The sequence below is a fragment of the Sciurus vulgaris genome (genome assembly GCF_902686455.1).
Source record: "Sciurus vulgaris genome assembly, chromosome: 17".
Lineage (NCBI taxonomy): Eukaryota > Metazoa > Chordata > Mammalia > Rodentia > Sciuridae > Sciurus > Sciurus vulgaris.
The window spans coordinates 62625286-62636590 of NC_136478.1; the positions used below are offsets into that span (position 1 = coordinate 62625286).

At 45.9% G+C, this 11305-nt stretch overlaps 1 long non-coding RNA gene across 2 annotated transcripts; it reads right to left on the minus strand.

The window, feature by feature from the left end:
- Positions 1-1091: 1091 nt before the first annotated feature.
- On the minus strand, positions 1092-10835 carry LOC306648800. 2 transcript variants are annotated; one of them, XR_013760491.1, is made up of 3 exons: positions 10711-10835; positions 7311-7677; positions 1092-1767 (listed from the first exon to the last, which is right to left on the minus strand). It is a non-coding gene; the product is annotated as an uncharacterized lncRNA (long non-coding RNA). The 2 variants fall into 2 exon arrangements; XR_013760492.1 differs by lacking the exon at positions 1092-1767 and adding an exon at positions 3602-4748.
- Between the last annotated feature and the right edge of the window lie 470 nt (positions 10836-11305).

Here is an 11305-nt window from a genome sequence, read left to right on the forward strand (position 1 = left end):
TTATCTGTCTCTTGAGAAGAAACACCTACTTTAATTTAGCTTATTTCTCTTCCAATAATATGCACGTTAAGCTATTAATCCCCTCACACTGTTTTCTAGTTTCCAATGTGACTGCATAGTTGACCCATAAATTTCAACAGTATTTTTTCATTTCCAAACTTTTAAGAATCCCATAATATTTTTAGATTTCTACCTTAAGTAAAAAGAGGTCATAAAATACACTTTCTATGATGTGAATCTTGTGAATTAAGTTGTGATTTTCTCTGTGGCTTAGTCTCTGGTCAATGTTAATAATCCTAATGAGCTTTAATAACACATGAATGATTATGAATATTTACAGTTTAAAAATAATGTATGTATTCTGACAGCTACGAGTACAGCATTCTGTTCTTTTGCTTATGTTAATTTATTAATTATATTGTCTAGATTTTCTATATATTCACTGATTTTTTTTTCTTGTTCAACTTACTCATTAGTGAGAGAAATATGTTAAAAATTCCCCGCTGTGATTTGTGAATTTGTATTTCTCTTTGTAGTTCCATCAATTTATTTTGTGTGTTTGGGGTGCCACTATGCAGTGCATACCCACTGAGATTGTGTGGTGCTGGGAATTGAGCCCAGGGCCTCCTGCGTGCCAGGCAAGCACTCTCCCCCTGAGCCACCTCCGAGGCCCTGGTGTGACCTCTTTATGGTCTACGTCGCTGACATTATGGTCACCCAGCTCTCTTTCTGGTTGCCACTCCCAACACTGTTTATTTTTTCCATCTGACATTCCTATACCCTTACATTTTAGATGTGTCTTGTAGAAATCATAGTTAAATTTGGGGGGATTCAGCCTGGAAAATGGATTTTAACAGAACCCTTGTGCTACATTTAATGCAAATAGCAATGTATTTGGGAAAATACACCATTATTGTGTGTTCTTTATGTTCTGCCTATTCAATGATTCCTTTTTTATTCCCCCTCCCTTTTTGGCCTAAGTTTGGACAGCTGGGCTAAAAATTTTCCTTCCTTGTTGATTTCTCTTCTACTAGTTCAGGACGTTTATACTCTTAAGTTTATTCATTATCCTAAATAATCCACATACTTCATAGTCTGCAGTAAGTTTATTTAAACTGCTCCAAGACAGGACATTAGAACATTTTAATTCCATTTGTGCATCACCAATATATAGTCATATATTTTATTTCATACCCAACTGTGGTTTAGCCCGTAGTCATTGTCATTTTGTTGTGACTGCTCAGATTATTACCCATGGAATACGATGGAGGGCGGGTGGAGGGCAAGGCACAGGGAGATTAAGTGGCACTTAGCCGCCTTGGTGACAACAGCCACAATGAAGACCATGGGGTCAACAGTCTGCCTCTGACCAACTTGGAGACCAAACAAAAAGAGAAAGACAAGCCTGGGCCTTGCATTCCCATCTCAGAACACAGGGAGATGTCAGAGAGCCTTTATGGTGACCTTGGAAGAATCCCTTATATTTACCATGATGTCAGCTGAAGGAGGAGCCCAGCGGGTCCCACATGCTAAATCAGAAATGAATGTGAGGACAGGGAAGTGAAATTATGTCCCATCACCTGGAGGCTAAGGCCAAGGACACGATGTCGTAGGGGAAAGACTTACGAAGGCTCAGCTGTGGTGCTGTCAAGGGGGACACACGGAGGGGCAGGGTGGGGTCCACAGAACAGCACTTGCCCTAAACCACCACCAAGGCATGGCAGCATTTCCGTGTCCCGACCAAGAAGTGGAAGTGGTTTATTCCACCTGCGAAGTAAAATGCAGAGGAGGCCATTGGTTTGACTCAGCTCCCACACCTGACCCAACAGACCAGACCAAAATGGCTGTCACTTGTGTTAAAGTTCCACATCACCAAGCCAAAATCAAATTGTTTATCTGACTTCCTGAGCAATCAGAAGAGACAATAATAGCCAAATCCCCAACAGGCCAGTTCTAGCTGGCATGATAAGGAAGTCCCTCCTGTTTTAACCTTTACGAGTTAAGTAACCTAAAGCAACAAAACTGCTTTTTTCTGTTTCTGCTTTCCTCATCCCTCTGTGTCTATAAAACCCACCTCCTGTGCAGCTCATTGGATCACTCATTCTATTTTGTAGAATAAAGTGTTGCCCGATTCTAGAAGTGCAAATGGAGCCAATTGAGAGTTTTAAATTGGTTAAGATCTTTTAAATTTCTTGCAGCTCTGTTTTGAGACACCTAATCACATGCTTGGAGTGGATGGGTTTGGAAGTCCTCGTGCCTGCAGGAGAAACGCTTGGCCCAGTGGACACAATCTTGGTTCCACTGAAGAGGAGGCCGAGAGAGCCTCTGGGCCAGTTGGGGCAAGTCGTTGATGTGATGCTGAACCAAAGGTAGAGAGAGAGGTCTCACTACTGGGCGAGGGTGACTGATCCAGTACTAAGAGGAAATCTAGTTGCTGCTATAACTGGGGGATAAAGGAGAATTAGAAGTGGAACCCAGAATAATTCACTGGGAAATCTCTTCACATTCCAAAGAACGGTCAACGGGTCACTGCGGCAAGACAATAAGGAGGAAGCACTTCTGGCTGGGATCTTCTGGGCGGCCCTGACTCTTTCATCTCGCTGTCTCACCTGAAGAGCGCGGTGGTGGTTTAGCTAGGCATGCAACCTGAGTGGCCTCCCCCACTGTGCCAGGAGAGCTTCTGGGGCTGGGCCCTCTGTATTGGGGACCTGAGCTTGTCTGTCTGGACAAAGGACAAGGATGATGCTGAAGGGCAAGGAGGGACAGACCTCGGGTCCGCTAGTCACTCTTTTCTGCTCGGCTCTGTGCTGGCCTCTCAGGACTGTGTTCTTGGCCTCCCCTTGCCCTCTGGGATTAGCAGGAGGTGGCACTGGAGCTTGGAGAAAGGGAGGGAAAGAAGGCAGGGTGTTTACTCCTCCTGTTCCCTCCCCGCAGTCCTGGCCGCAGCTGCACTGTCCTGTGTCCACAAGTCAACCAGGTGCCCACCCTCTTCTCCTGCCCCAGGTCCCGTCCTCCCTCCCTGTCCAGGTGATCACAGCTGCCCACCACTGCCTGTCCTTAGAGGCCTTTCTGTCCCCTTTATGCCACCTGCACACGGTTTCTAGTCCCTTCTTTGATCTATATTCAGTTGCGTCCTTGGCGTTCACTGGTCCCGTGGCGATCCTGACTCCAGCGCTAGCACTTCCCTTGGTCCTTGTACCTGAGGCCGTCTCCCTGGGATCCTTTTCCTTCTGTGACTGAAGAATCTTTTTCAGAGGCTCCGTGTGCCCTGTTGCCGGCTTGGTACCTTTTATTCCTCATCCCTTGTTCCAGGAGACTGTTGAAAACTGCAAGTCATTTTTGTCATCCGAATGAGCGGATGCGCCTAGGTCTAAGCAGCTTCGAATGCTGTTTGCTTCTCACTTTGCAAATCTCAGCTGGGAAATCCCTCACTAGAGGAATCTCTCAAGATTTTAAAGGTTCCCTTAAAAGGTCAAAGTTCTTTAGGTTTTTGTGAAGACCCTCTCAGTACTTTAACCAGTAGTTTGAGTTGTTTTCAGCAGGAGGGTTGATTCGCCTGGTCCACCAGCATCAGAAATGGGAAAGTCCCCCATCTCTTTTCGCACACACTGGACACGTCACATCATCTCTCGGGTGGAATCTGTCCTTAAATCTTGGATGAGAAATAGGACAATAGAACAATCCAATTGACCTTCAAGATCTCAAAATCATATGAGCTCTCCCATGTTACATAACAAATCACCCCAGCATTAAGCAGCTTACAACGGCACACATCCACCATCCTATAGTTCCGTGGGTCAGGAATCTGGGCGTAGCTTAGTTTGATCCTCTGCTCACAGTTTTTCTCACCGGTCGGCCAGGGAGGTGCTGACTCAGGGTCCCCCGTCTTCAGATGGTGCTGGGGAATGATGCATTTCCAAGCTCACACATTGGTTTGTGGCAGCATTTGGTGCCTCGTCAGGGACTGGAACTAGAACCTCGGTTCCTCGCTGGCTGTTGGCCAAGGGCTTCCCTCAGCGTCTTGCCACATAGGCATTTCCAAAATGGCAGCTCACAATATAACCACTTACTTCATTAATCATTAATATGTGAAAAACCAAGAAGGCCAATGCATTTGCCAGCAAGACAGAAGTCACAGTCCTTTGTAATCCAATCTTGGAAATAACATCCCTTCCCTTGCCATGTTACATGGTTATAATCCAGTCAGCAGGTCCAGCGTGAACTCAGGGGGAGATTGCCTGAGAGAATGAATGAACAGCAGGAAGTGGAGATCACTGGGAACATTCTGGAAGGATGACAACACCATGAAAATGATGTCTGTTTCCGTACCTGTCTCAGCTTTCAAGAGCTGCACACCTGTTTCGGCACCTTAGTGGAGAAGCAAATGAACAGAAAACTTCCACAGCAGGGGTCACATGTGAAATACTTCCACTGCATGCTTCCTCAGGAGATTCACCAAAGAAACCACCTTTTCCATAAGCGACTCTGGACGTCAATAAGTCCTGTCAGGTGGGGACTGTCATCTGCAGAACATGCCATCTCCTTTTTGTTCCAGCAGCTCTTTGAACATGGGAGAGCGGCTTTGTCATGCTGCTCGGATGCCTTGCGGGAAGGCAGTGCCCAAATCTCCCACAGGTCATGAGCTGAAGAATGATTTTGGTTGAAGAATGATCAGACGTGACCAGACCATCTTTCTGCTAATGACCAGCAATGATTCTGCCTGATGTTGACCTCTATTTCTGGACAAACTGAAGAGAGAAAAAAAACCATCATATGCTTGTAATTTCTAATTCACTCAGAGTCTCTTTCTTGTTCCATCGTCACTGACTGATTTTCCCTTCCATGTTGATCCATGATTCGTATATGCTGTGTTGTCAACTCGGTGGAAGACCCAGAAATAGCTCAGCAACAAGCAGAGTTACAGTTAAAGTAGTAGTCGTAAGTCAAGTAAAAAGGCATCTCACTGTTTAATGCCCAAACATTGCACACATAGGATGCTGAGGTAGTACCCTACAATGATTCTATGTACAGTCTAAATAGTTCAGAATAATTTTTCAAAACTACGTTTTCCAGAAGGAACCTTTAAGAATCATAGCTTGTGCAAATTTTGAAAATTCCTCATCTTCCACTTCTGAAAACAGTTGATAGTGGTGTGCGATTTGACAGTTTTTGATTTAAGATTTTAACTTCAATGGACTCAAAACTATAAAGAATTTATGTTTTAAAAGTATTCTTTTAAAAATCTGTTGCTTTGAAGTTTGATTAGGGAGAACAAAATGTGTTTGGGGCACCTTGTTTCTAACACTTTCCTATTACTTTCATGCTCTCTGCATTCATTATGGTATCTGGATCAAAGATGATTTATCATAGAAGTTGCTGCACATGATTTTAGAGGGTTTTATTTCCACTTCAAGAAATTTAAGCCAACAAAGTCATCCACCTTTTTAAAATTCATCTTCACAAATGTGGAGAACTTTCAAATAATACCTTTTCTTAAAAGATGTATGACCTGGAAGGAATTAAATAACTAAAAAATCAAATACAATTATTAAAGAGTATTTCCTTTAGTAATATGAAAGTTGGAATACCAAACAATTGTACAAAGGCTGCCTAGCACAAAATGAGGTCTGCATTTCCATCTTATATATCTTTGTTGTTCTGCCTTGTGTTATCATTTATAGCTTTGCAACCTCTTGTTGGTTCCAAGAGGAGAAAATATTCTTCCTAATTATATTATCTAATTAAAAAACCCTTACTATTCATATCAGTATCAATATGTATATTGATATATCAATTCATGCCTCTCTCTCTGTCTCTCTCTCTCTCTCTACACACATACACACACACACACACACACACACACACCCCACTTATTTATTTCTGGAGTTGTACAATTATGTGGAAGTTGTCAATAATTGTTCCTGGGTGTCAAAGACATTATGTGGAGAGTGGACGACCCCCTCTGGACTGGAGTACTGTCCATCCAGTTGCTGGGAGTATTGGTGACTGGGAGCCTGCAGTTGAGTCCTCCCTCCCAGAGATTGCCTTCAAAGCAAGGGAGCTGCCTTACTGAGGTCACAGACCCTTCCTGTCAGCCCACATCCAGTGATGGGTCTACTGAATGAAAATTAGCAGGAGGACATGAGCCTAAGACAGTCTGTACTTCGAGTTCTCTAACAAACCACAACCTGACTTAATATGCAAACAAGATAAAAACTAACAGTCTTAGTCCACTTAGTGCTGCCTAAACAGAATACCACAGACTGGGTCATTTATTTTGTTAAAAAAAAAAAAAAAAATTGTTTCTCCTAGTTCTGGAGTCTTAGAAGCCCAATAACAAGGTGCCAGCATCTGGCAAGGGCCTTTTTCCATCATCCCATGGAGGAAGGTAAGAAAGACAAGAAAAATTGAACCTGTGATATGAAGGCCTTTTATAATCAGCATCAATTCACCCAGGAGGGTGGATTCCTCATGACCTAAACACCTCCCATCAGGCCCCACCTATCAGCTCTGTTGCATTGGGGATTAACTTTGCAAAACATGGTTTTGGTGGGGACACACTCAACACAGCACTAACTTGGTAGTAATTCTATGACAAATAACCAGGCTTCAAGCAGTCACAGACAGCCAAACTTCAGGGGATCACAGGCCGACAGCGGATCAGACTGTGCCCAACCAATGAAAATGCTCAATCACACCGTGCCCAAGCAAGGCAGAAACCCAGCCGTAGCCAATCAAGTGACTTCTGTGCTTTGCTTCTGTGTTCAGGCCATGAGATTTCTCTGCTCACGCTGCTGGGCAGGGCTCTCTGAACCCCTTCTGGTTCTGCGTGCTGCCCAGCTCATGAATCATTCTTTGTTCATATTAACTCTGCTAAGTCTGATTGTCCTAAGGAATTTTGTTTAACGGGTCAATGAGCAGTTAAGGCCTAGTCACAGTATTCCAATTCAGGATGCTCTGTGGAGCCATCCAGCCCCCCAGGCCCCTGTGGGATTGGTTGAGGCCTTTACTATAAGTGCACATGGTTCAACCTCTCCATGGCTCTCCCGTTTGCTCCCAGACACCAGTGAATCCTGAGGGCTCCCCAATTAATTTGCTGAACTCTAATCTACTTCAGAGTCATTCTCCTAAAGAACCACCTGCAGACTGCTGGCTTTCACAATCATCATTAATTATTACAGCCTCTTACTCCTGTAATTATATAATTACACACACACACACACACACACACACACACACTTCAACTGAATGATAACGTTTGACCTTGAACACACAAAGATTTCCTCTCCCAGTTATATGACAGTGCTTACATTTGAAAGTGACTCTTAATACCTTGACAGGAGACAGGAACAACATGACTCGTTCTTATCTCTAATGCTATAGCACAATGGAAATGACAGCTTCCATTTAGAGTTCCTTACAGTTGTGGAGGCTGAAAACCAAGTTGAAAGTTGAAAACCAAGGTGTTGGGAGGGCTGCACTCTTTCTGAAGGCTCCTTCCTTGTTCAGCTTCTGGTGGCCGGTAGGCATCCTTTCTGTCCCTCAGCAGGTAGACACGTCACTCCAGTCTCTGCCTCCATCCTCACGTGGGCTTCTTTCCAGTGTCTCCTCTATATCCTCAAACGTAGTAGACGCCCTCGTCCATCCAGAATACATGCCAAGGCTCCCCATGGATGCCTGAAACCGTAGATAGTCCTGAATCCTATGAAGACTATTTTTCCCTATACACAGTTATTATAAAGTTTAACTTGTAAATTAGACACAGCCGAGGATCAACAATAATAAAAAAAAAACAGAACAACTGCAACAATATACTATATTAAAAGTCTTGTGAATGTGGGATCTCTTTCCAAATTAGTAGAAGGTATGGTCCATTGAAAAGAGGAAGGTTGAGGGGAGACCCTCGCCAAATAACCACACCCATCTCCCCAGACCCCTGGACCAGAAGATATAACGGGAATGAGATTCGTCATTCACCAACACAAACACGTTGCCCCTATCTCCAATTCTGACAAGTCAACCAGGGGCAAGTTGCCATTTTGGAAGCATCTGTTGCCTTTGGATCATCTGTGTTTTTATGTTCTGCCAGTCTGAGGATTATCCCACCTGTAAGGATCATTTGCTACTCGAGGATTATCCTGGGCTTGGGCTTGATCCTTCCTAGGAGGAGGATTCTGTGTTACTTTGATGTTCTTCATGACCCACTGCCTCCCGTCTCATGGTATTAACAAGAGCGTCCTAAACTCAGACCTGGTTTGGAACAGGTTCAGGGTTAAGTGTCTTCCAGGCTGGCTGTTTCCATTTCAGAAACATGGGGATGGCCCTTTTCCATCGGAGTGCAGTTCCAACCAGTAACAAGAACGGTGGCAAGTGAGTGTCAAGAGGGTGGCAGCCTCTATGTGTAAGGGCTGTGGGAGTCACGGCCGCAGGGTGGCGGAGACTGACGAGGATCCTGTGTGCTGATGCCGGGTGGGAATGTCCACCTCCTCCCAGAGTGATGGGAATGAGGAGTCCCTGAGTCCCCAGGGCTGATGGGAATCTCAGGATCTGTGGGAATTGTTACACCTGAGTGTTAGATGCCGAAAGATTTGGAACTGGATGTCAGAGAATGATGGCAACGGTAGTCTCCATGACTTGCCAACTCATGGGAATGGAGGCCTGTGTTTCAGGAAATAATGGGAATTATGTTCTCTTATCCCAGGGACTTCAGCAAGTCCCTGCACAGCCCATGAGCCTCTTGATATTCACCCATTCCCCGATTCATTCACTTAACATTTTCCTGAGCCCCTGCTCTGAGCCACGCCTATGCTGGGTGATATTGAGGACACAGAGATGACTCAGACCTAGACTGTGCCCTCGGTGTATTCCCAGAGACAGACCCAGACACCGAAGTCACAACACAACGGGGTCACACAGGGCAAGGTCAGCATGGTTGTGCAGTTGCTTTCCTGACGGGTTCACAGGCATCCGAGGTAAGCGGAGGGGCAGTAATTCAAGGTGCCAAAGTACAGGGTCTGACAAAGGGTCCTTTGATGTCACATGTGAATTGGTGTGTATGACAAGTCTACATGCACCCAACATCCATCCCTAGGAGTAGCACATTTTCACAGAGGAAGATCCCTGACCACAAATCATGGTACTTACAGTCAGAGGCTTGGGTTCAAGTCCCTGGCTCTGTTACTGACTTTGTGAGTTTGGGCAACTCACTATTCAGAACCTCAAGTCCCTTGAGGTTAATAACTATTTCTAATAACCAGGTGGCTTTGTGGAAAACACCTAGTGCCCCAAGTAGTCACTCAATAAAGGGTATGTGTTCTCACATTATTATTCCTATCATTCCAGTATTCCCCTCTTACCACTGGGGGGACACAATGTTCCAAGACCCTCAGTAAATGTCTGAAGCCTTGGATAGACCCAAATGCTCTATTTGTTCTATACATGCATGCCCATGATATAATTTACAAATTAGGCACATTAAGAGCTTAGCAACAACTATAAGAACAATTGTAACAACATATTGTAATAAATCACCAGCATCACTATTCCTGTATTTGGGGATCATTATGAAGTACCATAAGGATTGTGTAAAACACAACCCTGCAGAATGGCAAGAGTCGATCTGCTAAAGAAGTCTGAACCAGGTACTGCAAGGCTGAATGGGCATGTAGCATGCACAGGGCGATACACCTGACCAAGGGATGACCGAGGTCATGGGCAGGATGGTGCAATATTTCATTACACTGCCTGGATTAATGCACAATTTAGAACTTGCGAATTATTTCTGGAATTTTCTGTGTAATGTTTCAAATTGTAGTTCACTGTGGGTACCTTGGAAAATGAAACTATAGAGAAGGGGGGGCACTACTGTAGTAATTATAAAAAAAAAAATTAAAAGACCTGGAGGCATTTATCAAATAGCTGAGTTCAGAGGCTTGAAAACACTGAATGAAGTCATTTTTTTAAAAAACACACAAACCAGAAGATTTGAATAGGCAATATCCATTAGTTTCAACTCCCAATCTCTCAACTGATTGCATGAATTATGGATAAATAAACGGAATACTATAGAGCCATTTAAACAAACAAGGCAGGTCTAATAGCATGGATGTGAGGGAATCTTTGGGGCACAGTGTTTAAAAAAAGCAAGGTGCAGGATAATGTGATCCCATCCGGGATAACGTATTGCATAGGTGGATAGAATTCCTCTGGAAAAACGCACAGGAAATTTATAAGCATACGTTGTTCCCAGAGAAAAGAATTGGGTGGCTGGGGGCAGGGTGGGAGGGAGCCCCAGAACCATGAATCTACCACTGCCTGAATGTCCTCCCTGAATGTGCCCAGCCCCTAACGACCCCTAGGTTCTAAGCTGCCCACAGTGCCTTCTCTCTTCTCCCCGCTTCTTCCTCCTGGTTCCCCGCTGGGAACAACTCCACGCCCTCAGCGCCTCACCTCACCCTTCTGCTTCGCCCCCACATCCCGGCAGTGCCCAGTCCCTCGCCTCTGCCCTACCCCTTCCTCTCTGCCCGCTGGTCCTACCTCCATCCATCTCTCCCCTTCGGTCCACCCAGGCCACGGCCCCGGAGAGCTCTGACATTCAGACCCGACCCTGTCCCTCCCCTTGCTCACAACCCTCGCGGCTCCCTGTCACTCTCGGAAGACTAAGTTCCCAGCCTGGCCTTCGACACGCCGAGAAGGGCCCCGCCCACTCACCCCAGCTTCTTCTACGCTCCTTGGCTCCCGGCCCCTACCGCTCTAGTCAGACTTGACTGCTTTGTTGTTCTCCGGAATCACCTTGGTTTCCTGCCTTTGGGCCTTTGCTTAAGCTGTGCCCTCGGCCTGGAACGCCCTTAGTGCTGCCCCTCTCAACAATTCGGGTCTAACTTCTGGTTCTTGGAGGTCACGCCACAACCACGCCTTCTCTGGAGGTCCTCCCGGTGGACCTGCTGCGAGGATTCCTTCCGCCCTGGCTCTCACAGCCTCTGGTCTCGCCCTCGGTCACACCCCATCACCCCGGAATGGGACTGTCTGCGGCTGGGTCTGTCTCCTCCACCACACCGTGAGCTCCCGCTGCAAGGGCAGATTTGGGTCTGATTCACCTTTGAGTCCCCAGTGGGGGGCGGGGGGTACCAAACCTCAGCGAGGGGAGGGAGGCTGGGAGAGCGCAGAGAGGGAGCGGGAACGGCAGACCCAGCCTGGGGAAGGCGTGCGGAGAAAGGGGAGAGAGCGAAGGAGAAAGCCGAGGGAGGGAGAAGGACGGAGCCCCGGCGCAGCAAGGGGAACGCAGGGGAGGAGACAGGCAGAAAGA